The sequence below is a fragment of the Lethenteron reissneri genome, chromosome 19 (assembly GCF_015708825.2).
Source record: "Lethenteron reissneri isolate LAM-NWPU_2019-01 chromosome 19, ASM1570882v1, whole genome shotgun sequence".
NCBI lineage: Eukaryota > Metazoa > Chordata > Hyperoartia > Petromyzontiformes > Petromyzontidae > Lethenteron > Lethenteron reissneri.
Genome location: NC_083797.1, coordinates 10,719,733 through 10,742,185, shown reverse-complemented (window position 1 = coordinate 10,742,185; position 22,453 = coordinate 10,719,733). Strand labels below are relative to the sequence as shown.

Sequence of the window (22,453 nt, the reverse complement as noted above, 5' to 3'; positions counted from 1 at the left end):
ATTTAATTAAAATGTTGTGTCAACTAATTAAACTTTTTTTTTTCTTCCCCATCACATGCCGAACCTGGGCTTGAAATGTTTGTAGAAGGTGGTCGAGGTAAAGGGGGCAGCCCTGCGCTTGCTTGCAAGTCCCCGCTGCCCGCGGAAGGAACTCCACCAGTCGGAGCTCTGAATGGGTTGGCCTCTAGAAGGTGTTTGGCCTTCTCTTCCTAAAAATAAGCAATGTTTTTTTTTTATTTTACCAAGTAAGGCCCCACTGAGCTATATAGCTGTTCTTTATTCTAGAAGTGACCTGGCCACACATGATAACTCAACGAAGTTGCTTATCATCGTGTGGAAATTTAAAGCAGCTAAATACTCTGAATGCACGTTGAATCTAAACGTGGAGCGGGAAAACCAGAGGACCTGGTGAAAAATCCAAATGGCCACGGGGAGAGATAACACGCAAATTCCAAATATACAGCAGGGGTCAGGGTCGGGATCGAACCCACCACCTCCTGTATACCAGGCGAGGAAGTTAACATCTCTCCACTGCGGAGCGCCAACACTGATATCGTTACTCCATCTCTTTGGTGGGCGTCCTATTGGGCACGTTCCATTCCTGCGCTACCACTCCGTTCTTATTCCATTTGAAACGTAATGCCTTCATTCGTGATCATTTCTTAACACGGCCATTCGAAACAACGAAGTGGTAGGTTCACTGAAGCTACTCACCGGTAGAGTGTTCGCCGCTTGTTGCGGAGGTTCACGGTTTAAATCCAGCGGCCGCCCTGGTTATTACTTTGGGCGCATTGACCGTGACGTTACTCGCCGTCTGCTTCAACAGCGGAAGTGAATTATCCCCTCGCAAGAGTTGTAAAGCGCACTGAAATGCCCCAGCATGTATAAGGTGCCATATCACATCTTCGTCATTGCCATTATTAAGATGGTCAAAATCGGGCTCAGGCAAACCATATTTAAATAACCAACAATATTGATCAACTAGCCTATAGCCCGTCCAAGGACGAGTTAATAATGTTGTTAATCTGAAATATTAAATAGAAAATAATGACCCGCTCATGATTATTAATGAGGGGGTGGGGTCCACACGAGGGACGTCATCAGCTCATGATTATTAATGAGGGGTGCGGTATGTGGAGTAACGTCACGCGCGGGACACACGCACATTCTTGGCTGATTATATTAGTAATATATTCCTGAACGCGGCGGATGAAGACTTTGTAACCGTACCAGTCGGCGTCCGGGTCAATCTGCATCGTTTGCTTTTTCTCGCATCTGTGCTTCCTCCCTTGGCACATTCCTAATCGTGTTTGACCTGCAATGACAATAAACATTTTGTGCCAAGTGCAGAAGAATTTGAAAACCGGGGGGGGCTTCCTATCCTCGGCGCACTTCAATCTCTTGGCTACGCGGGGGAGCTGCGGGTGCTCGGGGTTAACAAACCGTGGGGCTGCAAAAAGGCCACGCTGGGTGGGAAAGCCTGTGCAGTCACGGCCATGCCTACAGGTGCGAGCGTGTGTGCGCGCGCGCATGACGAGATGTTAACTACCTCGGCTGGTATACAGGAGGGCACAGATTCTATCCTGACCCTAAGACCTGTATATTTTGAGTTTGCAAGGTCGCGTGGATTTTTCTCTGGGTCCTTGGGTTTCTCCCTCCATATTTATAATACACATGCGTTTGGAGTAATTTGGCTGCTGTACATTTCCACACGATGATGAGCCACTTCGTTGAGGTATCATTTGTGGCCAGGTCGCTTCTGAAAAAGAGTTATACAGCTCAGTGGGCCTTACTTGGTCAAATAAAAATTGTTTAGTTTTTATTGCGGGCGGAGTGGCAGTCTATTGCTATGAACCCGGCGACCTGAGTTCAATTCCTGCTCACGGCCAACACCGGTTAATATCTGAACTGGTCCTGGGTCTGCCCTAGGTCGACTCAGCCTCAAATGAGTACCTGGTGCGATGTGCAAACATCGCCACCGGGGAGACAAAGGCGGCGGAGCGTGGCTCTGGCCACCCACCCCCTCGTGTGCCGTTCCCGCTTTCATAGGTGCTCTCTAACAGCCCCAACAGTTTGTTGAGGCTATATGGGAGATCTTTGTCTTTGCAGTCGATGTGTTCTTATATTCCTGTGCATCTGTGTATGTGTTAACACGAGTATGCGTGCGTGTGTATATGCATTATTTACGTGTGTTGCGTGCGGAACGGTGGTGTAGTATGAACCCTTACGAACCTGAGCAGCCACGGCTGACATAGGTGGCAAATATCGGCACTAGATCTGGTGCGCTGCGTGAACATCGGCATTGGCGGGGGGGGGGGGAGACAAAGGTGGACATTCGTGGCTCCGACCGCGCCGCCACCTCGCGCGCCACACTGCCCTTCAATAGGTGCTCTCAATCACAGCACTTGCCTCCCGTCTATTGAGGCTGTACAGGGGGGGGGGGTTCCTTGGTCTCTGTGTGTGTCGGCGTGAGTGCGTGAGTGCGTGAGCGAGTGAGCCGTGTTCACCGAGGTGTTGCGCTGTCGCCCGCTCCGTAGCCCCCGCTGCTGCTGCCTGCGCTGCACGCAAGCAAAGAAGCGAGAGCCGGGGGGGGGGAGCGGCTTTGGAGGTTGCCAAGTGCGCGTGCTCCTTGACCGAACAAAGCAATTGATCAGACCCCCCCTCCCCTCCCGCCGCCCTCTCACCCCCTCCCGCCTTCCTGTCCCTATTAAAACAAAAAAGCAAGGATTAAAACCCACTGTTTCGGAGTGGCGCACCTTACAACTCGAGATGAATGATGGATGCACACTTGCGTGCGTGCGTGTCTCTGTGTATACACCCATCAAATGAGTACCTGGCGCATTGTGTAGTAAACATTGCCACTGGAGAGAGACAAAGGCGGCCGGGCATGGTGCTGGCCGCCCACTGAAATCACGTGCCTTGCCAACCTTCATAAGGGGCTAGTCGCTAACAGCACTTGCCCCAACAGTCTGTTAAGGCTACACGGGGGAACTTTTGTCTTTGTTTGTATATACCCTTCACTGGCTACTTGAGTGCTCGCAATGTCAACCCGCCACCTATGCATGTGCTTGAATTGTGCCTGGTCCATGCACTGCACTATGAACCCGGTCAGCTGATTCTTTTTTATCCCCGCTATGGCTATCATCTGAACCGATCCTGTGCCTACTCCAGGGCAACTAAATATATATACACACGTACGTGTATTTAATACGAGCGCATACCGACAAAAAGGTACACAGATTATTTCGTTTGGTCCTCGCAAGCTTCCGAACGTAACAATAATGTTGGCGAGCGCCTATCGAGGCAGGCACGGCCCACGAAGGGTCGGTTTCATGCGCACCACGCCTGGCAGGGCTGCCTTTCCCTCCCCGGTGCCATTATTCGCACGCGGCACCAGGCACCGAGTTGGCCTCGTGGAGTCTCACGATACATTCCGATATCGCCTTCCAATGAAATAATCCGTAAATGGGAATCCAACCCAAGTGGTTGGGATTGCAGTGCAATGGCATGCGCGCGACACATACACACATACACACACACGCGCGCGTGCACACAGTTTAGCATATCCAGGGATTATAGGAGAGAAGGCACATGAGAGATTACCGCTTCATTTCTTCGCTGTTGGGTGAGTGAACAGCAGCGCTAAATCCCAGGATTATAGATCCGCCGAGCGTGGTCGCACACCTCTTGATGCTGCGAGGCTGGGGGGGGGGGGGGGGGGTTGCAGAAGGAGGGGGCTAGACCTCTTGGTGGTGTGACCCTAGGAGGAGTTTTTGTTCTTGATGGACAATAACTGGAACCCAGAACTGCCGCACTTCGCCCCAGCACCGCACTGCTTGAAGTGTTGAGCAGCGAGACGACGCTTGCGCGTACGTGGCACTCCACACTCGGGGCTTTAAACTCGTATGGGTGGATTTGGCGAGAGTGGGAACTCTGTTTCGAAATGCGCACTCGCTTTTAGGGTGTACGCAGGTCGGCAGGGGTTTATACCGTGCAGGGGTTTATGCTACTAACTAACTACTATTAACTTTTTACTTTAACAGGTAAGTCCCACTGAGCTATATAGATGTTGTTTTCAGAAGTGACCTGGCCACAAATGATAGCTCAACGAAGTGGCTTATCACGTGGAAAATTATATTGGGCCAACTACTGTAAACACACGTTGATTCTAAATGTGGAGGGGAAAAACCGGAGGACCCGGAGAAAAATCCACACGACCACGGGGAGAACGTGCAAACTCCAAATATACAGCAGGCGTCAGGGTCGGGATCGAACTCACGACCTCCTGCATACCGGGCGAGGTAGTTAACATTTCGCCATCGTGCATGGATTTATACCATGCAGCAGCACCTTTGTGATGTGGCAGAAGGAAGGGAGCGAAGGCCACGTGTGGTGTAATTGGAGTCCTGGAATGGCTGTGATGAGCATTTGGTGTTTGCAACTCTCTAATTAGAACTGATGTGATCAAGAAAATAAACGACGCATTCGTCAATGACGCCTTGTGTTGAAATGGAACCATAATTGGCGACATTTCTGGCGATGGCCCTTTTTCATCAGGGCGTAAAATAAAATCATCAGACAACTTCAAAAGGTAAAGGCTTGTGTTGCTGTACCGTATTTTAAATACCTTTTAGCAATTTTTTTTCACAGTGCTACAGTATTGCAGTTCATCAATTGCAAAGCAATACATGTATAATTTTTGGTGTCCCTCTAAATTCTGAGGCCCCTATAAGGCCTCAGCGTTAATCCGGCTCTGGCAATGCGGACAGCGCTGTGGCCCTCACGTACTGCCAGCGGCCCAGCGTGCCTGCCGGGTTTGTATTGTGTTGACCCGTTGGGATATAACGGGAGTCCTGCACGGAGTGAGCGACCCCCAGGAACGTGACCTCCTTCCCGCCACCCTCGTCCGTATTGAAGGAGGATTAGAGTCTGGGCGTTGAGGCGTGGTTGGAGAGAGTGCTCGTGCGGAGAGAATGGTGGCCCGAGAGAGCGTGCGCCCCTCTTGTGAGCACACAGCACTCCCGTGAGGCTGAGTGGTCAGGTAAACGTGTGAGTGCGCGTGCGCGTGTGTAAGTGTTCTCAGTTGCACGGCGCCATTGACAAGTAGCACCTATGAAGGCCCGGCATGGTACATGAGACAGTGGGTGGCCAGCACCATGCCTGGCCGCCTTTGTCTCCCCAGTGGCGATGTTTACACACTGCACCGGCAGCCAATTTGAGAATCGTCATTGGTGTTGGTGGCCGTGAGCGGGAATCGAACGTGGTTCGCCCCCATACACACGTAACATCGTTATTTCATTATAACTTATCTGACAGGCAGAATGGTGAGTTGTATGCTGCAGCATTGATACCACTGCAGGCAAGGGGTCCTCGTTGTTTGGCAGGGCGTCAAAGGGCGTATCTGACTACTCCACGCGATCACCCTCTGGGTTAAGAAACAAGAGAACTTGACCCAGAAGCTGGCAAGGCAAACGCCCCTCTCCCATCGGCTGACGAATCCACTGTGCAGTTGACGCAGTTTTTGATGTTGCTATTGTATCCGTGCCTGATTCACGAAGCAGATGCGCCTATTAAAAAAAGGGGGGGGGGGACGTTTGAGGGAGAGGACTGCGAATGGGTTTTCTGATGTTCCTCATGGATTACTTCGTGTAAAAAAAAAATGCAAGGAAAGTTTGTTCCGAACACTTTTGGCAGTAACAGAAAAAAAAGAGGTCAAAGTGTCAAACTTGTTCCGGTGATTGTGGGCTCGTGCTCGTCTCTCTCTGTTGGTGGTCCCGAGTTAGTCGTGAACATTCCACCTCGCTATCGTGGGGGCCCAGTCTCCCCATCGAAAAAATAAGAAAGTATGCATGTTTTATTAACCCCAAAATGATTATTGGCAGCGGCGTACCGCTGTTGCGTAATGGCCAGCGAACTGGCATCGTAATCCGGAAGGTCTCCCGTTCAATCTCCTGGCACGGTTCGTCGACCAAGCAAGCGGGGTCGCGTGAGGTGGGGTAAAGTGCGAGTAAAGTGCGAGTACCCCCCACCTCGTCTCGATGTGAGCAGAGAATTTTCAGGGTTTGTGATTTTTAAATCCTTTATATTAAGTTCGCTTGCTTGCTTAGGACCGCACAAATCTTTTGGTCGTTTTTTAACCCACTTCCCGTGATCCAATCGACCTGACATTTTGCACACAGACTCGTTGTGCGTGACAATTAATTTTCGTGACATTTTTTCCTCAAAATTTTACAATTTTTAGGACAAAAATATTATATTTAATTACCAATTGCTTAATGGTGGCATGCAATCATCTGACCCATAGGTGGCAGCCATCTCAAGCCAGAGGACGAGAGGACTCTAGCCGCCACGCATATAGAGGATTTATAGTGAAAAACTTTGTTTTTACGGGTTATACTTGTTACCTGTAATTTTCCAACCCTCTTCCACCACCACCCCCCCCCCTGCAACTAGGGTTTTAGTCCAGGACCCTTGTAATTGTGAGACGAACATTCTAACCATAACAGTGCCACCCAGACAAATCTATGAGCAGACAAAAAAACCGAAATGCCTTCACACACAACTGGTGTGAACTGGTCGGTGACGTGAGAGATATCCCGGCTCCGTGGCCTCGTGCCAGCGTTCCGCTAGCAGGTATGCCGCGTCCCCTGCGAAGTGTTTTGCTGCATATTGTGACCCCCAGCTATATTGTGTCGTCTGTCAAACCGCCCCACAAAAACAAAGCAGGCCACGTGAAGAAGAGAAAAAAACGGTATTGTTGATGGCGACTGGTGGAAGAAGGCTTAGAAGGAAAGGAATCTTTTGTGGGCGGAGTATTTTGTGTGCAATGCGTGCCGCCTTTAAATGCACTGGTACAGATTAAGCTGAAATGTGGTGTCGGCTAGGTTGACCAACGTCTTGCCAAATGCATTCAGTTGCTTAATGAAAACTTCAACTGCTGCACCACTTAACTCCAAAATAAATCGTTAGCCAGCAAGGATTACCATAATTACAGTTATTATATATTTTTTTGTTTAAGAAAAAAAGTTCATTACATAAAGAAAGTATTCCCCCCCCCCCCCTTCTTCTCCGTCTCTTGAGAAGCTTACGTTGCTTTGTTACAACACTTGGCATTACAGAGGAATCTGGCTGGAGTGCTCTGAATTAATGAAATAACACGGCACAATGACATTCTGCGTAAGCTTGAGCGGCATTAAGTTGAACATTATTCCCTGGCGGCTTCGTCGCCTCTTAGTTTAATAGCTAAAACAATGTTCACGTCTCCGATGGCCCTTTGCTCAACGATGCCATGCGCTCAGCCTCCACGTAGGGTTCTTCAAACAGGCGACGCTGGTCACGTGTTCTCACAGATGTCGAGTTGGCAGTGGGAAAACCAACAACGCAATGAGCCAATGATCTCCAATGCTCGTGCACGCATAGGTCAAAGGCCAAGGTGGCACCGCGTCGGCTCTGACGGTTGTGTGTTGCGGGGTTGTCGTGAGTCACTTGGCGCGGCGTCCGACGTTTTGCTCCACATGCCGGGCCCTTTTTCAGTAACTGAATGACCATAGGATGTCTCGTCGACATTAGTGTTATCAGGATGGTGTGGCCAGGAGCGGCATGTCTGCTTCCTGTTGTCTCCCCAGTCCGAGTGTGGAAAATATCGAACCACAGTTCAGGCTGACTTCTCATAAAGGAGGAGGCTCGTGAAGAGTTCAGACGCCACTTGCCACTGATGTTTTCCGTGGCCCAGACTTGAACTCCGGGTTGCCAGGAACCACTGAGGCGGTGCTGCTGCCTATTGCATTTGCGCAAACACACACGAGACAAAGTCAAAGATCCACCATACAGCGTACGTGGGCTGTGTCAGGCAAGTACTGTCAGTGAGCATCTATGAAGGTTGGCACGTTGCACAAGCAGGTGGGTAGAGCCAGCACCTTGCCAGGCTGCCATTGTTTCCTTGGTGCTGATATTTACGCACTGCACCAGGTATTTATTTAAGGCTGAACCGACCTAGGGGAGGCCCAGAACCAGTTTAGATAACCACGAATGTGAGCCGTGGTCAGGAATCAATCTCGGTCTACTTGGATCGTAATGCAGTGCTCCAAACACTATGCCACCACTCCCTATTAGAGTCCAACAACAACAACAACCGCTATTCCCCACCAAGTGGTGGTGACGTCACCGCGGTACTTGTGCCAGGCTACGTGCACTTTAAAAGCAACATTTAGAGTCCACACACACAACACACACACCACACACACACACACCACACACACCAAACACACACGACACACACACGCCACAAACACACAACACACACACGCCACAAGCACACAACACACACACAACACAAACACACACAACACACACCACAAACACACACCACAAACACAACACACACACACCACAAACAACACACACACACCACAAACAAAACACACACACACCACAAACACAACACACACACACCACAAACAACACACACACACCACACAACACACACACACCACAAACACCAAACACACACCACACACACACAACACACACACACAACACACACACAGCACAACACACAACACACACAACACACACACGTGTATTCAGCTGTGTAACACAATCAGGTGAACCGTGCTAATGTACACTCTGACAAAATCTCCCCAGTTGCATTGCAGCTGCCTCATCGTCAACAAAACCCCCCAAAAATATCCTTTTTTCATCGTAATCAAAACCTTATAAATACGGTGTATATATATATAAACAGAAGAGCTACCATCAAAGTCGCCTGGCCCCTATGTGTCCGTGACGCACGACACTATCGCCACCGTATCGTGAAGATGGCACACATCTTGGCAAGAGGAGAGAACTCTACTAACACCACGCATGCCGTGCTGTGTAAACACAACTGCTTTCCCTTTGGGCCAAGGGGGGGTCTGTTTTTTTTTCAAACCATAAGCCACACGACTATCCACGCAGCAGATCGCTCCTCTAGTTAAAATCCACAGTCATCCTTCGAACTGCGGTGTATAGGTGGAAATTGAACGTAACATCGTTAAATTTCCACCGAAAATTATTGTCAAATATTATCTCAGTCATTTTTATACAAGCGTGTGGCACCTTGCCGGACTCCCCTTTTAATATGTGTTTTGGTACTTTCTTCATGTATCCGGAGTGTCCACTGTTCTGTTTTTCTAAATATATTTTATTATTTCAAATATTACGTGATAATGTAGTGTATTCTTAGGTTTTTTCGGTAAAGTCACGTAGGTAAAAAATTTGAATTAATAAAAGTGAAATAAAAATAAAATAAAAATGACGACGTTTCGGAGGCAACACAAGCTTCCGTCTTCAGGTGGAACCGTCACAGCACGATTGCTGTATCAAGTAAGATACTGTATCTTAGACGAAGCTTGTGTTGAATCCTTGCAGTCACGAAAGCTTCAAATCTAGAAGAGATAATGTAGTGCTTGGTTTGCATCGTTCTTGGATGACTTTATCAATTTCTGCGGAGTCAAAATGCTGTTGCAGAGTCTACACAGGGGCAGGTTCAATGGTATTTTGAAACTCGTTTGGGTTTCATGACATCGCAAGGATCGTGGGCGGTAGTGGCTGCTCATCGAGTCCTTCATCCAGCAGTGGAGCAACCAGCTGCTGATGATTCTATTGTCTGAGGATCGCAGAGCATCGCCGCTTCTTTTCTGACCGATCGTTTCCGGCAGACGTTCTAACCAACCCACGGCTGATGTGACCTCGCGTGTGCAACTTTTCATCGCGTGCGCGTCCTGTGAAGACGTCAACGTGTGGAACTGTGCTACGTTTCAGATGTCGAATGCATCTTGGGCGTTCCTGGGGGATTTGGGGGTCGGCTCTCACTTTTCAGTCTCCGTTGCTGCAGCCTTAACCTGTCGCAACGCGATCGGTGGCCGGAAGGTCCAGGCTCTTCTAAATACAAGAAATATGAAGCCAAGGTTATTTTTTTCGCGTGGACTTGGTTACATTTTTGCTGCTGCTGTTGTTGTTGTAAATTACAGCCGTACGTAATGCACTGATGCAAATGGTGCGTGATTGATGAACCAACAAAAAAGCAGACTGTCTTAACGAATTAATCGTGTTTTTTTGTATTGCATGTGGTGGTGTAGTCGCACGTGTGCACAGTGCTACTGACGCGTTGTTAAAGCGTATACATTTTGCTCGTGTGGGTTTGGCACACGTACAGCACGTATTTATAATCGGGGAGCAGATATTTGTTTTTCTAAGGAGGCAGCCTGAGACTAAAATCCCTGGATATTCTGCCAACTTCTTAAAAGCAGCATTTAACCAAAACCATCGGTGCTCCTCTACGATTGTGACATGACACAGAATACATTTATTTTTATATTCATTGCTAGCGGCATACAAATAACGTTTTACAGCGGTCGGCAAAATGTCGGTGAGATTAACCAAAAGATCCCAAAAAACATACGTAATCATGTCAAGGTTCCACGTTGACTTGCAACGTGATGTGGCCCAATGCAATGCAAAGGGGAATGAGTAGGAGAAAGCGACCTAATTGGCCACCTCGGCGTTGTGTTCCGCTTGACCCAGCTAGGACCCAACAGGGAGTTTCCTAAGTGAGATTTATGGAGCAACAGAGACCTCCGTTAACAGAGGAACTCCATCACATTGCACGATGCCGAGCGCACTGGCGGGGCCGCCGCGAATGCCACGCTCCGTTAGCAAGCAGCCTCATCTCGACAGCTCTCACGTGCAGTTTGTCGGGTTCTGGCCACCTATGTGCTGCTGGGTTGGGCATGAGGTCCGACGTTTCGCTCCGCGTGCTGGAAGCTCCTTCAGGAAGTGAATGGAGCTGGCTCACTTCTCCCCCGATTATATGAAGTTGCCGGCCGCTGCCGGGGTTTAATGTCGGCCAGCCGGTGTTATTTATGACATTGGAGGGTTCTACAGCACAACCGCAAAAAGCCTTCGCAGTCACCTTATCTTGAGCTCTTAACGCGCGGCGTAAAGATCCGTTTGATTTAGTGTCAAATGATAAATATAAATGGTTTATTATACATCATGCCGTAGTATTCCTGCCACGATGGTGCCAAAAAAATGTGTGGCCTTAATTTGAGAGTAGGGGAGACTCTTTGTCATTTTGAGTGCTACTCAGCCCTTTATTAAAACCAGGCTCGAGCCCATTAAAACATCATTTAATTGAGACCATATTTAATATGCATTTCTGTAACACAGCGAAAGAAATGTTGATTTTTCAAATTCTTAATTATATTTTGGCGCAACAAAGGTTTTATTATAATTATCATCATCATCATACATCAGGCTGGATTATGACTTGTGTAAAGACGGAGTGATTTTACTGTGAGCTTGCAGCATTGTCCCGTGCTCCCAGCTCCACATCTCGGCTGTGGCTGGTGAAGCCGTCACAGGGATTTCGCCGTGCGTGCAGAGCACTTCGTTAGTGATGGTGGTGGCACTGGGAAATGGAGATATTTTTTGCCGATTCCTGGCCATTGAGTCAAGCGGACACTGGGGGAGTGGCAGGCTGAACGCTGGTCTTGATCATTTGGAACTGTGGAATATAGAAAACAATGAAGAGAAAAAGCTTGGAGGCGTGGACATCCAATCTGCCTGGTACGTGCACACCTTTACTAGGCGGCCTGACTCCAACGACAAAGATTCTCCGTGTAGCCATTACAGACTTTTTGGGCAAATGCTGTTAGCGAGCACCTAATAAAGGCCGGTACAGGACATGAGCGGGTGGGCGGCCAGCACCATGCTCGACCGCCTTTGTCTCCCTAGTGGCGATGTTTACACACTCCACCAGGTGCTTATTTTAGGCTGAGTATACATAGGGGAGGCCCAAGACTGGAGCAGAGAATTGTCACTGGTGTTGGCCATGAGTGGGAATCTAACTCGGGTCTCTGGGTTCGTAGCACAGCGCGCTAACTACTGCATTCTAGCGCTTCCCCTACAGCATTGGAGGGTGAGTTGGTACCGAACCAGCACTCATTCTCATGAATGCACAGCCACTGATGTGGTGGGGGGGGGGCATGAAGGCTGTGACAACCGTCAGACTGGGTATAGCCTCACTGAACAAAGTTGTAGATTGTTTCCCATGGCATTTAGGTTAGGATATGTGTCGCGCACGTAATTTATTATTCCGTTGTACGAGAAGCGTTTTTCGTTTACAATGTAACCTCTGCCTTCCCTGGTACCCGGTGGGTTGGAAGACATAGAGGCACCCACACTTTACTTCAGAGAAAGCCGCCCCTTGAGCAACTTCCCGTCGCGGAGTTGTGAACGTAACAATAATTTATTAAACCAGATAAAATGTGGGACTTTTTCCCAGTTCTGTTGATTAATGTTTTGCGTGCAAATAATGTTTACGAGTGTCTGAAGGGAGTGGACGAAATACATCCGAGGGAATAATACTGCAATCGACATCCAAACACAGCATTGCGTCATCGTGCATAGTGCTCGTTACACACAAGTACTCCCGATCAAATGTGTTTATCTCTGCACAATGGCAAGTTGCGTGCTGGAGGGAGGAGGGCTATGAAATCGGCGACCTCATTTAGTTTTCCCACCCACGGCTGTCGTAGGCGGTGAGCGATATCTGTACTGGTACTTGGGCCACACTTTGCCAATCTGCACTGAACCAGCTTGAACGAAGTATGGTCGAAGAAAACTCCCCGAGCTCACTCAGCGCGGAGAGGCCTTCATCCAGCAGAGGATGGAGTCGGGGCTGTAAATTACTTTTAAATTTATTTAATCAAATAAAAATTCGGCACAGTGACGTTCACAATGGAGGTGAAACGAAATCAATTTTCCTCTTCACAATGGCCCATTGGCGTAATGAGTGGGGTTAAGAGGGGGAAGACATTACATTTTGTTCCTGTATTGGGCAGACAATACCATTCAAACACCTATCATTTTACGTGCCAATGTTTTTTTAAAGCAATTTCAATGCTTATATACCCCCCCCCCCCCCACACACAATAACGCCTAACGCTGTGTACTATCGCGCCACAATGGTTTCTGTTTTGCCGTGCGTGCGATCGCGGGCAGTCGCTGTCCTCTGCACCTCCTGCCCTGCAAACGAGCACGACACAAAATTAATAAAAAAATCGGAATGCACTTAAGCCCACTCGAAAACCTTTTAAATCACCGCGCGCGCATTTTTACGCCTTCCCTTTGCCCCCTCGCCCGGGCAGCGATCCGCCAAGGGTGTTCATGTAGAACAATCGGCAAAGTGCGGGCCCTGCCTCGTGGCTCTGGCCCAGCAGCAACTCCGCTGCCTGTGGAATTGCCGGAGTGAATGGAACTTGCAGGACCCCCTCCTCCCCCCCATCTTTCCACCTCTCAGGTTTCTGGTTGAATGAATGAGCTCATAATGGTAAGGCACGAGGTGACATGCCAGCAATGACAAAAAAAAAACATTTGGTGGAGGTCTGGTTAAAATGCGACTTGATTGTATTCCACCGTGCACGCATTGCACACGGCGGGTTTATTTTCCTTTGCTTTTTTTGTTGCTGTAGTTGTTGTCTCGTGGACGTGAACGTCACGTGGCCGCAGAAACCACGCCGGAGCTCGAGAAACAAAAAGATATCGGCTTAAAATCGGCGAGCTATCAATCGTCGCGCTTCACCTAAGGGCCACTCGACTCGTGTTGTGAAGGAGATGCCATACGTTTTAAAAGTATCAACGGACTCGTTGAAATGCAGTTTTTTTTTTCTTAAATGTCCACTTTTCACGTCGGAATTTAGTAAATTTAATTTAGGCTTGAAATATAAGCCCAACATCGTATTGCTCTGACTTGTATTCGTACCTCCAAATTCATGAGCTGTCACTCCTAAACAAATGAGACGAGGCTCTTTGGCTTCCACAAAATAAGCCAAAATACCATTCGAGGCCACCAGTTCATGCGCCCTCCGTAGCAATGACTTTTGTCAGCATTTGTTTATAAACGGGCATACGGTTTTGCCCCACGTGCTGGAAGCGAAAAATCGGACATCGTGCAGGACAAGACAAGGAATTGCCAAAAAAAAACACGTTTGAGAAGCGTACGGCAACATTGGCAAAAAAACCTACGCGGCAGTGCGGGGTATCGAATGTTCGTGATGAGTGAGAGTCCATTGAGACGAGAGTTTGCTTTTTCAAGGAAGACGTACGTCTCAGAGTATGTATGTACGTGTCTATATTGGGGAGCGGTGGAATAGCGGTTAGCGCAGTGTGCTACGAACCCGGCCACACGAGTTCGATTTCCGCTCGTGGCCAACACCAGTGACGATTATCTGAACTGATTATGGGCCTCCCCTAGGTCGACTCGGCCTCAAGTGAATACTTGGCGCGGTGTGTAAACATCGCCACTGGGGAGACAAAGGCGGTGACTGGTCACCCCACCCCCTTGCGTGCCGTTTCTACCTTCACAGGTTGCTTGCTAACAGCATTTGCCCCAACAGTCTGTGCAGGCTATACGAGGCCTCTTTGCATTTTGTCTTTACATATATATAAAAGCATGTGTGCTTTTATAAATAGCTTTCTAAGACAGACCAGGCAAGAAGCAGACCTGCTGTTGGCCACTGGGTGCTCAATTGCCCTCCCAGCATGAGGGCCCACGCTTGACACGGCGGGGAGGGAGGGGGGTGGCGTGAGATTTCGTGTCGCCCCCGCACGCCTCTGCCGTGCCGCATCTGCTCCAGGGCCACATGGCTCCGTGTGGCTCACGAGAGCCGGCGGGTGGGCGGGGGAGGGACACTGACCGCTGAGTGGTTGTGTGAGCAGGTGTGCTCCCGCGGGGTGTGCGTGCTGTGGGCACGTGAGATTGAACACGCGCGCGTCTGTGCGCGCGTCCTTGTCTTTGCATCTGTCGAGTGCTGGTGGAGGCGGTGGCGGCGTGGGGTGGTTTTCACGCTTGCGCTGTGTAATTCGATTCGATACCCGGCAACGGCTAACGTTTGCTGGTCGATATGCGAGTTGGTCTTGGCAATCCTCTCGGTGGACTCTGCCTTAAATGAATACCTGAAGCGGTGTGTATGGATGACAAAGGTGGGCCGGGCTTGGTTCTGACCCACACCACTGCATTGTGTTTCTTGCCGTCGTTGATATGTGCTCACTGGCAGCACTTGCCCCGACGGCCTGTGTAGGCTACACCCGGGGGGGACGTCTTTGTCTTTGTGCATGTGCTGAGTGGTGGCGGTGTCGTGGTTTTCACACCACGCTATGAATCCCGTGAAACGGATTCCATTCTCAGCCGTGAATAATATGAGTGGTGAGATGTGTCTTGAACCTGTTCGGTGTCCCTAAGGTCAACTCGGCCTTAAATAAGTGGTGTGTGAACATCAGCACCAGGGAAATACGGCCATCCCAGCACGATTCTGGCCACATCAACTCCTCTTGCGCTGCTGCACCAGCCTTCATAGTTACTCACTAATAGCACTTGCCCTTACAGTCTATATTGTTGTGCAGAGATCTTTGTATCGTTGTTTTTGTGCCTATTTTCTCTGCGTATTCATGGCCTTGGGTATACGTGTGCGTATCGTTGAGTGTGCGTATGAGTGTATGTCGGGCGCGGTTGTGCAGCAGTTAGCACGCTGCACCGTGAACCCGTAGATCCGAGTTCGTATTCTGCTCAGTCAACACCAGTGATGAATATTTGAACCGGGCCTGAGCCTCCCCTAGTATGGCTCAACATCAAAAGAGAGCAATTGGGGAGACAAAGGCGGTCGGGCGTGGAGCTGGCCACCAACCCCCGTGTACCATTCCGGCCTTCTTCATAGGTGCTCACTAACAGCACTTGCCTGAACAGTCTGTTAAGGCTATAAGGGGGATCTTTGTCTTGTTTTCATATTAGTGTGTGTGGGGAGTGGTCATGTAGTGGTTGGCGCGCTGCGCTATGAACCCGGCGACCCACGTTCGATTCCCGCACACGGCCAACACCAGTCATTGACCTCCCCTAGGTCGACTCAGAGAAAAATGAGCACCTGGTGCGGCGTGTTTAAACACCATCACTGGGGAGACAAAGGTGGCCAGGCGTCGTTTTGGCCACCCACTCCCTCGTTTGCTGTTCCGGCCTTCATAAGTGCCCCAAAAGTCTGTTGAAGGCAATACGGTGGATCGTTGTCATTGTATGAGTGTCTATTTTTTAAATCCTTTATATTAAGTTTGCTTGCTTGCTTGCGTGCTTGCTTGCTTGCTTGCGTGCTTGCTTGCTTACGACCGTGCAAATCTTTTGGTCGTTTTTTAACCCACTTCCCGTGATCCAATCGAGCTGACATTTTGCACACAGACTCGTTGTGCGAGACAATTAATGTTCGTGAAATTTTTTTCCAAAATTTTACACTGTTTAGGGAAAACAAATTATATATTTAATTACCAATTGCTTAATACTGGCAGACAATCATCTGACCCATAGGTGGCAGCCATCTCAAGCCAGAGGACGAGAGGACTCTAGCCGCCACGCATATAAAGGATTTATAGTGAAAAACTTTGTTTTTACGGGTTATACTTATTCATGTGTTGGGTGGCATTGGTTTTAACGCACTTTGCTATTTATGGCGGGCGAGATTACTTTCTTGTCCGTGACTAACATCAGGGGTGGCACATGTTTTCTGACCCTGTCCATTGGTCTCCCCTGGGTAAACTCAGCCTTAAAATTAGTCGCCGGATAAGTGTGTCAATATAGGGAACAGTGGGCCATTTTTATGACGAAAAATATATATTCTTGAAAATAAAAGTTTAAAAAACTTTCAATTTGTATTTTATTTTTGATTTCCCGATTCACTAAAATGCTAGTTGTAATGCTTCATGGCTTCACGTGCCCTATTTATTGTAGATGCCAGCAAAAGGTATCTGTTTAATCACGTAAGTCAATTTAAATCTGAGCACAACCCACACAAAACTACACACACACACACTTGGCCACAATATGTGCAATTCCTCCACACGTTCATAATAGGACATTTATCAATGTGTAGCGCGAGTAAAATTTTCTAATTGTAGCTGTTGCCTAGGTTTTTGTGTCATTGTCCATGTTTCCCAACGGCTTTCACTCTGCGTTCACAATGGCGAAAGTCATCAAATGAACAATGAAACCCCCTATTAAAGTCGACACATTGTAACAAAAAAAAACTCCAAGAAAGTGTAAATGAATCCAGTTCACACACAGACACACACGCACGTAATAACCACGAGCGCACCATTGCAAAAAAAATAAACCCAAGTGTGAGAAGAGAGGCAAAGGAAATATTACAATAGTGGAGGTCGCTGTGTAAATAGAGTGCGATGTGAGACATGAGTGAGGGACAGCTCGTTCACCTCAGGGGCGTGTGGGGGGGGGGGGTTAAACATTTTCCCAACGTCAGTATTTTCAAGGAAATATCTTCGATTGCAGCCATGTGTTTCCAGTAACAAAAATACAATTGCAAAATCGTCGGCATTTGCATGGCAATAACGCGCAGCACTTGAAGTTTTTTTGTGTGTGTTGTTGTTGCAAATTCACATTTTAGACATGCGGGAAGCCATAGCTGTCATCGCGGGGCTTACCCAGGCACATTTCTTTTTTTTTACAGCCCTTGGATTCCCACACCAAACCACTGTGTGTGAGCACAAGCTGACAGGTGGAATGCACGGCACAAATGTTTTATTTATTTATGTCCCGACCGCATAAAGGGCCCGCCGCTCGGTGTCAACAAAGGACCCACTTCCCTTTTGAGGACGTCATCAAGATCATCATCATCACCACAGCGTGTGGCAAATGGCACTGTTGACTGAAACAACAAATGGGTTGATTAGTGTGTTAGACATGTAGAAATGCCCTACTGGTGTGTTAAACGAATCATCATCAGCAGGCAGCATCGTCATGACCGTGTTAGAAATGGTGAGTCACTCCCCTGGTGTGTTAATCAGTTTGCGATTACATAATGGTGCCATTTCAAAAAAATAATGAAAAGGCAAATAACTGACAATGATATTGGGTTGCTTTATTTACCAACAAAATCCTAAATTAAGCATCGGAACCCTTTTAGAAGGGTCCTGTGTTACAATGGTTGGCTCATATCTATAAATGTTGAGTGTGGGAAATCCAGAGACCCTGGACATCTGTAAAAAAAACAGCTTCAGAGCTCATCGGATTCTTCCCAGTAGAGTACAGCTTCTGATTCTCATTAAATGCACATTAGTAGAAAACACTCAAACATCTGCACAGAGATGATGATGATGATGATGATATTATTTTCGGTGACTTGAGGCAGTGAAGTGGCCCAGCGGTAGTATGGTCGTCGCCTGTTTCAGAGCTTCGTGGTTCGAATCCAGCGGCCACCATGATTAATACTGCTGGTGTTATTAACCCGAAAACTACACATCGTCTGCTTCACACTGGACATCAATGATCCCGTGGCATCATTCAGCAGAGAAGGCCATTGTGTGCATGAGTCCTCGTACATATTTTCCAATAAAATAAAAACAAACTAGCAAATTACTCAATTGGTGATTATACATCAAAGTCGCTGCTGCGAAAACTTAGCATGACCCTCCTGAAAAAAGGGTAATGAGACTCGGTAAGGTTTAAAGGGGAGGAATCATCGGAATAATAATAACAGCAGCAGCAATAGGTTGAAGTGTGAGAGTGAGTTGTTGAACAATAACATTTGCTTTTGACAGGCGGCATTCAAGCGTGCATTTTGGAACGTGCAACTGGGACCTCAGAAAAGCTGCTCTTACAATGAGAAGCCTGTGACCCCGTGGCACACGCAACGCGGAGCGTTCGTTATAGCCTGCCACGTGCGTGTGGCGGGTGGCGGCCACAACGCAGCGAGGAACGTAAATGACAAACAGAGGGGACAGAGAGGGGGAGAGAAGAGAACGGGTCTAAATGACGAGCCCACACACTTTCAGGTGACTTTTCAGAATGTGGGGGCCAGTCGAGGCGATTGTCGTTGTCGAGTTGAGTTGCGTCGAAGGAGCGCCGAGTGTGGGCTCGGAGATTCAGAAGTGTTTGGGTGTGTTGGTCTACGCGGATTAACCCTGAATCGGGCCCGTTTGAAATTAGCGATGCGGTGGGGCAGTGGGCTCGCGCATAATGCTGCTCCTCGTTACAATGTCATTCCGTTTGCACAGGGGTTAGAGCTTAGGCTTGCTCAGCTCAACTGATAGGAACCGGCTTCTTCTTTCATTCATTGATTACCCTGCTTTGATTGAGGCCCTGGAAAAGGGGGATGCCACCTGCTCTGTCTTTTCACGGAGTTAGTTTTTTTTCTCTCTCTCTCTCTCTTATCTGCTTCCCAATTTGAAATGCCTATCAACTGAGCAAAACCAACACAAGGGAATCTCTGTCCGCATTGTGCGACTGGACTTGCCTGTGCATGTGAATGTCTGTGTGTGTATTGTGTGTTGGTGTATGCTTGCGTGTGGGGAGCGGTAGTGTAGCGGTTAGCGCGCTGCGCTATGGACCCGGCGACCTGGGTTCGATTCCCGCTCACGGCCAACACCCAGTGACGATTATCTGAACCGGTCCTGAGCCTCCTCTAGGTCGAATCGGCCTCAAATGAGTGCCTGGTGCAGTGTGTAAACATCACTACTGGGGAGACAAAGGCGGTCGGGCGTGGTGCTGGCCACCTACCCCATCGTGTACTGTTCCGGCCTTTAAAGGTGCTCGCTAACAGCACTTGCCCCTACAGTCTGTTGAGGCTATACAGAGGGGATCTTTGTCTTTGTGTGCGAGTCCGCATTGGCATCACAGTGCGTAAATATATTGCCGAACAACATACAATGCGGGTAAAAACAACACGAGGGCTTTTGGGGCAACACATTCGGTGCATTTCCTTCAGAAATGACTCCTTACGTGCACCCTCCAGTGTGGGAATGTGGAATTATCCGCCAGTCACTTTCCGCCGCCAACAGGGAAGAGTTGCCGAGGCACGTGTGCGATGCATTATCTCAGCACGTATGTTCAACTTCTTTCGCGCACCGTACGTGGTCAACCGTGCTAATCGGGGAAGGACAACGAACTAATCACAAAAAGCAGTTCTAAAGAAATTCGTTTTCAATCTAGATATGAAAGTGCGTGGCTCCAGTGGCTTCCTAATATCGGTAGGTAGAGCAGTCCAGATGGCCTCAGAAGCGCATCTGAAAGCGCGCAATGCGGTGATCATCTTTGTTTGATGGAGAGCCAAAAGCCGCTGCGAGGATGACCGGCGTTTGGGCCATGGTTTATGCTCCTTGACGAGATCAACGAGGTATTGTGGTTCATTTGTGGCAAGCACTTTGTGTGTGATTAGTGCGCTCTCATAATGTATTCGTTTGGCAACCGGAGGCCAACGCCGTGACATCAGATGTGAATGTGCAACCACATTCTCGTTTCGCTCGGAAAGATCGCATCGCGTAAGCACGTGGCCATACCCGGCCGCGGAGGAGAACTGATCCCCATATGGCTTTCTTAAGGTCGTGTCGGTTTACACAATCAAAATCGTTAAAAATGCTCGGGCAGTTTGGACCTGCTGTTATGATGAAATTGCACACCGTTAGTGATTCACAGCAACCAAAACTGTAGGCGAATCGAAAGTGAATATTGAATGTGCTGATTTTCCTAAGTAATGGTATTGTGAGGACAGACGAAATTGTGTGGGGTTGAACGACTAAGAAAAAACCAAAATGTCTGTTTTACGAAGGGAATATGGAACACTTTGCACTCTGCAGTGAAAGGAAAACTTATGCAAATGCAACTGCTTCACTCTGTTTCTTAGGTATGAGTGTGCATCTCTTCTGAGTGGTAGTTTTTTTTCCCCTACATTATTCCTAATTGGAATGCAATCACGTGCCGTAATTCAAACGTTAACATTAACGTCACTTATTTTGCACACTTTCAAAAGTCTGCATGGAGGGCAGAGGATTTATATATATATGTATTTAAGTCCACGGTCACTAAAAGAACCCACAGATTTTCCCAGGAAATATCTCATCACGAATCTTTGAGAACAACAGAAGCTCGTGAGATCAACTTCATTGCTCTCATTCGTAGCCCGAAGGACATTTTACTTCACGATTCGTACCATAATAGCTGTGGTCTCTTCCACGACTTGTTCCTTCTTGATCTCACAGCCTTAAGCTACGCCACAGATCGCTGTCCTTCCCCAAGCTTGCTTTAACCCTGCCTTCAACCTCCGCCCCCCCCCCTTACTCACCCCCTACCGTTCCCCTCCTAAATTCCCTCTTATCTCCTGCCTTACCGCGTCTCTCCCCCCCCCCTCCTTTCCAAGCCCTCGAAAGGGCATCAGGTTTGTTGGAAAAGCCATCAGTCCTGTCCTGCCCATCCCCTTTTCTAAGTGTCACCACCCCCCATCCCTTGGGTCAACTCGGGGCAGCAGCTGCAGCGAAAGCCTTCGCCGCCGCCGTTCGAGATGGTTTTGGTGGAAATTGCCCTGGATTAGCGGCGGTTCAGATTAATAGCCTGCAGTGTGTGGCTTTTGCCTCTTTTACTGCACGGAGGATGTCACCGCACAAAGGCACGCGTGTGCTGTCTTTGTTGTCGGAGACATAACTCTGGGTGAAAATTACACAGGTTACCCCCGGATCTTAGAGAGAGGCAGGTTTATGGGGGGTTTTTTCTTCAAGGGACAAATGGCCATTTTCGCAAATGTGCTCAGGATCAGCTATGGGGATAATTTTTACGAAAGGTTGGCTGAAAAAAAAAAGCTTGTGTTTGGTTGGGTCACATGCGTTATTAGTGTAAAAGATTGTTGATCGCGAGCCAACATGTCTGAAGGCATTTTCTCCATGTTGTGATTACGGTAGGAATGTTGGCAACTCGCTGTGGCATAATTAGAGAGAAAGAGAAAAATAATTAGCAATCTGCACATTTAATGTTGCATAATAATTTAATCGAGTGTTTTGTGTGAAGGCCGGTGGTTGTGAGGGATGGAAGTGTGACGTGTGCTTGAGGATTTTTTTGTAATTGCACTCTGCATGTTTGCGTTGGCTATTTTACACAGAGGGGATATGAAGGGACACTGATAATACATCTGTGAGCATGATTGCATTTTTCTTGGGTGCCTATGCTAGGCAAGGGGCTGTGTAGTTCTACACATAGGCAGGCTTCTGTGGGGGAAATTAAATATTAGGCAACATTGCACATTAAAGAGAAGCCAATTGTAACAGTAGATTACGCAACACAATTCCTTGGATATGAAAACTGGGTCACTTGCTTGATGAAAAGCCGACTATTGTTCCTCCACACTAGGCGACTACTTGCTTGACTAAAACTCTTTATTCCAAGCCACTTAACAAAATTGGAGTCCACTTCTGGAAAATGATACCGGATTGCATTGGTTATCAGGTGACCCATACTCAAAATAACCCCCAATAATACATCTCATAGACAGGCTTGGCCACCTTTGCCTCCCTCGCGGCGATATTTTGCACATTGCACCAGGTACTCATTAGAGGCTCAGTCGACCTCAGGGTGGGCCCAGGACTTGTTCAG

At 48.3% G+C, this 22,453-nt stretch overlaps 1 protein-coding gene across 4 annotated transcripts in view; it reads left to right on the top strand.

Annotated features, from left to right (window-relative positions):
• The window catches only part of LOC133344246 (extracellular sulfatase Sulf-1-like), a 173,126-nt gene that overhangs the window by 14,463 nt on the left and 136,210 nt on the right, over nt 1-22,453 (top strand). The gene's annotated exons all lie outside the window — the stretch shown is intronic.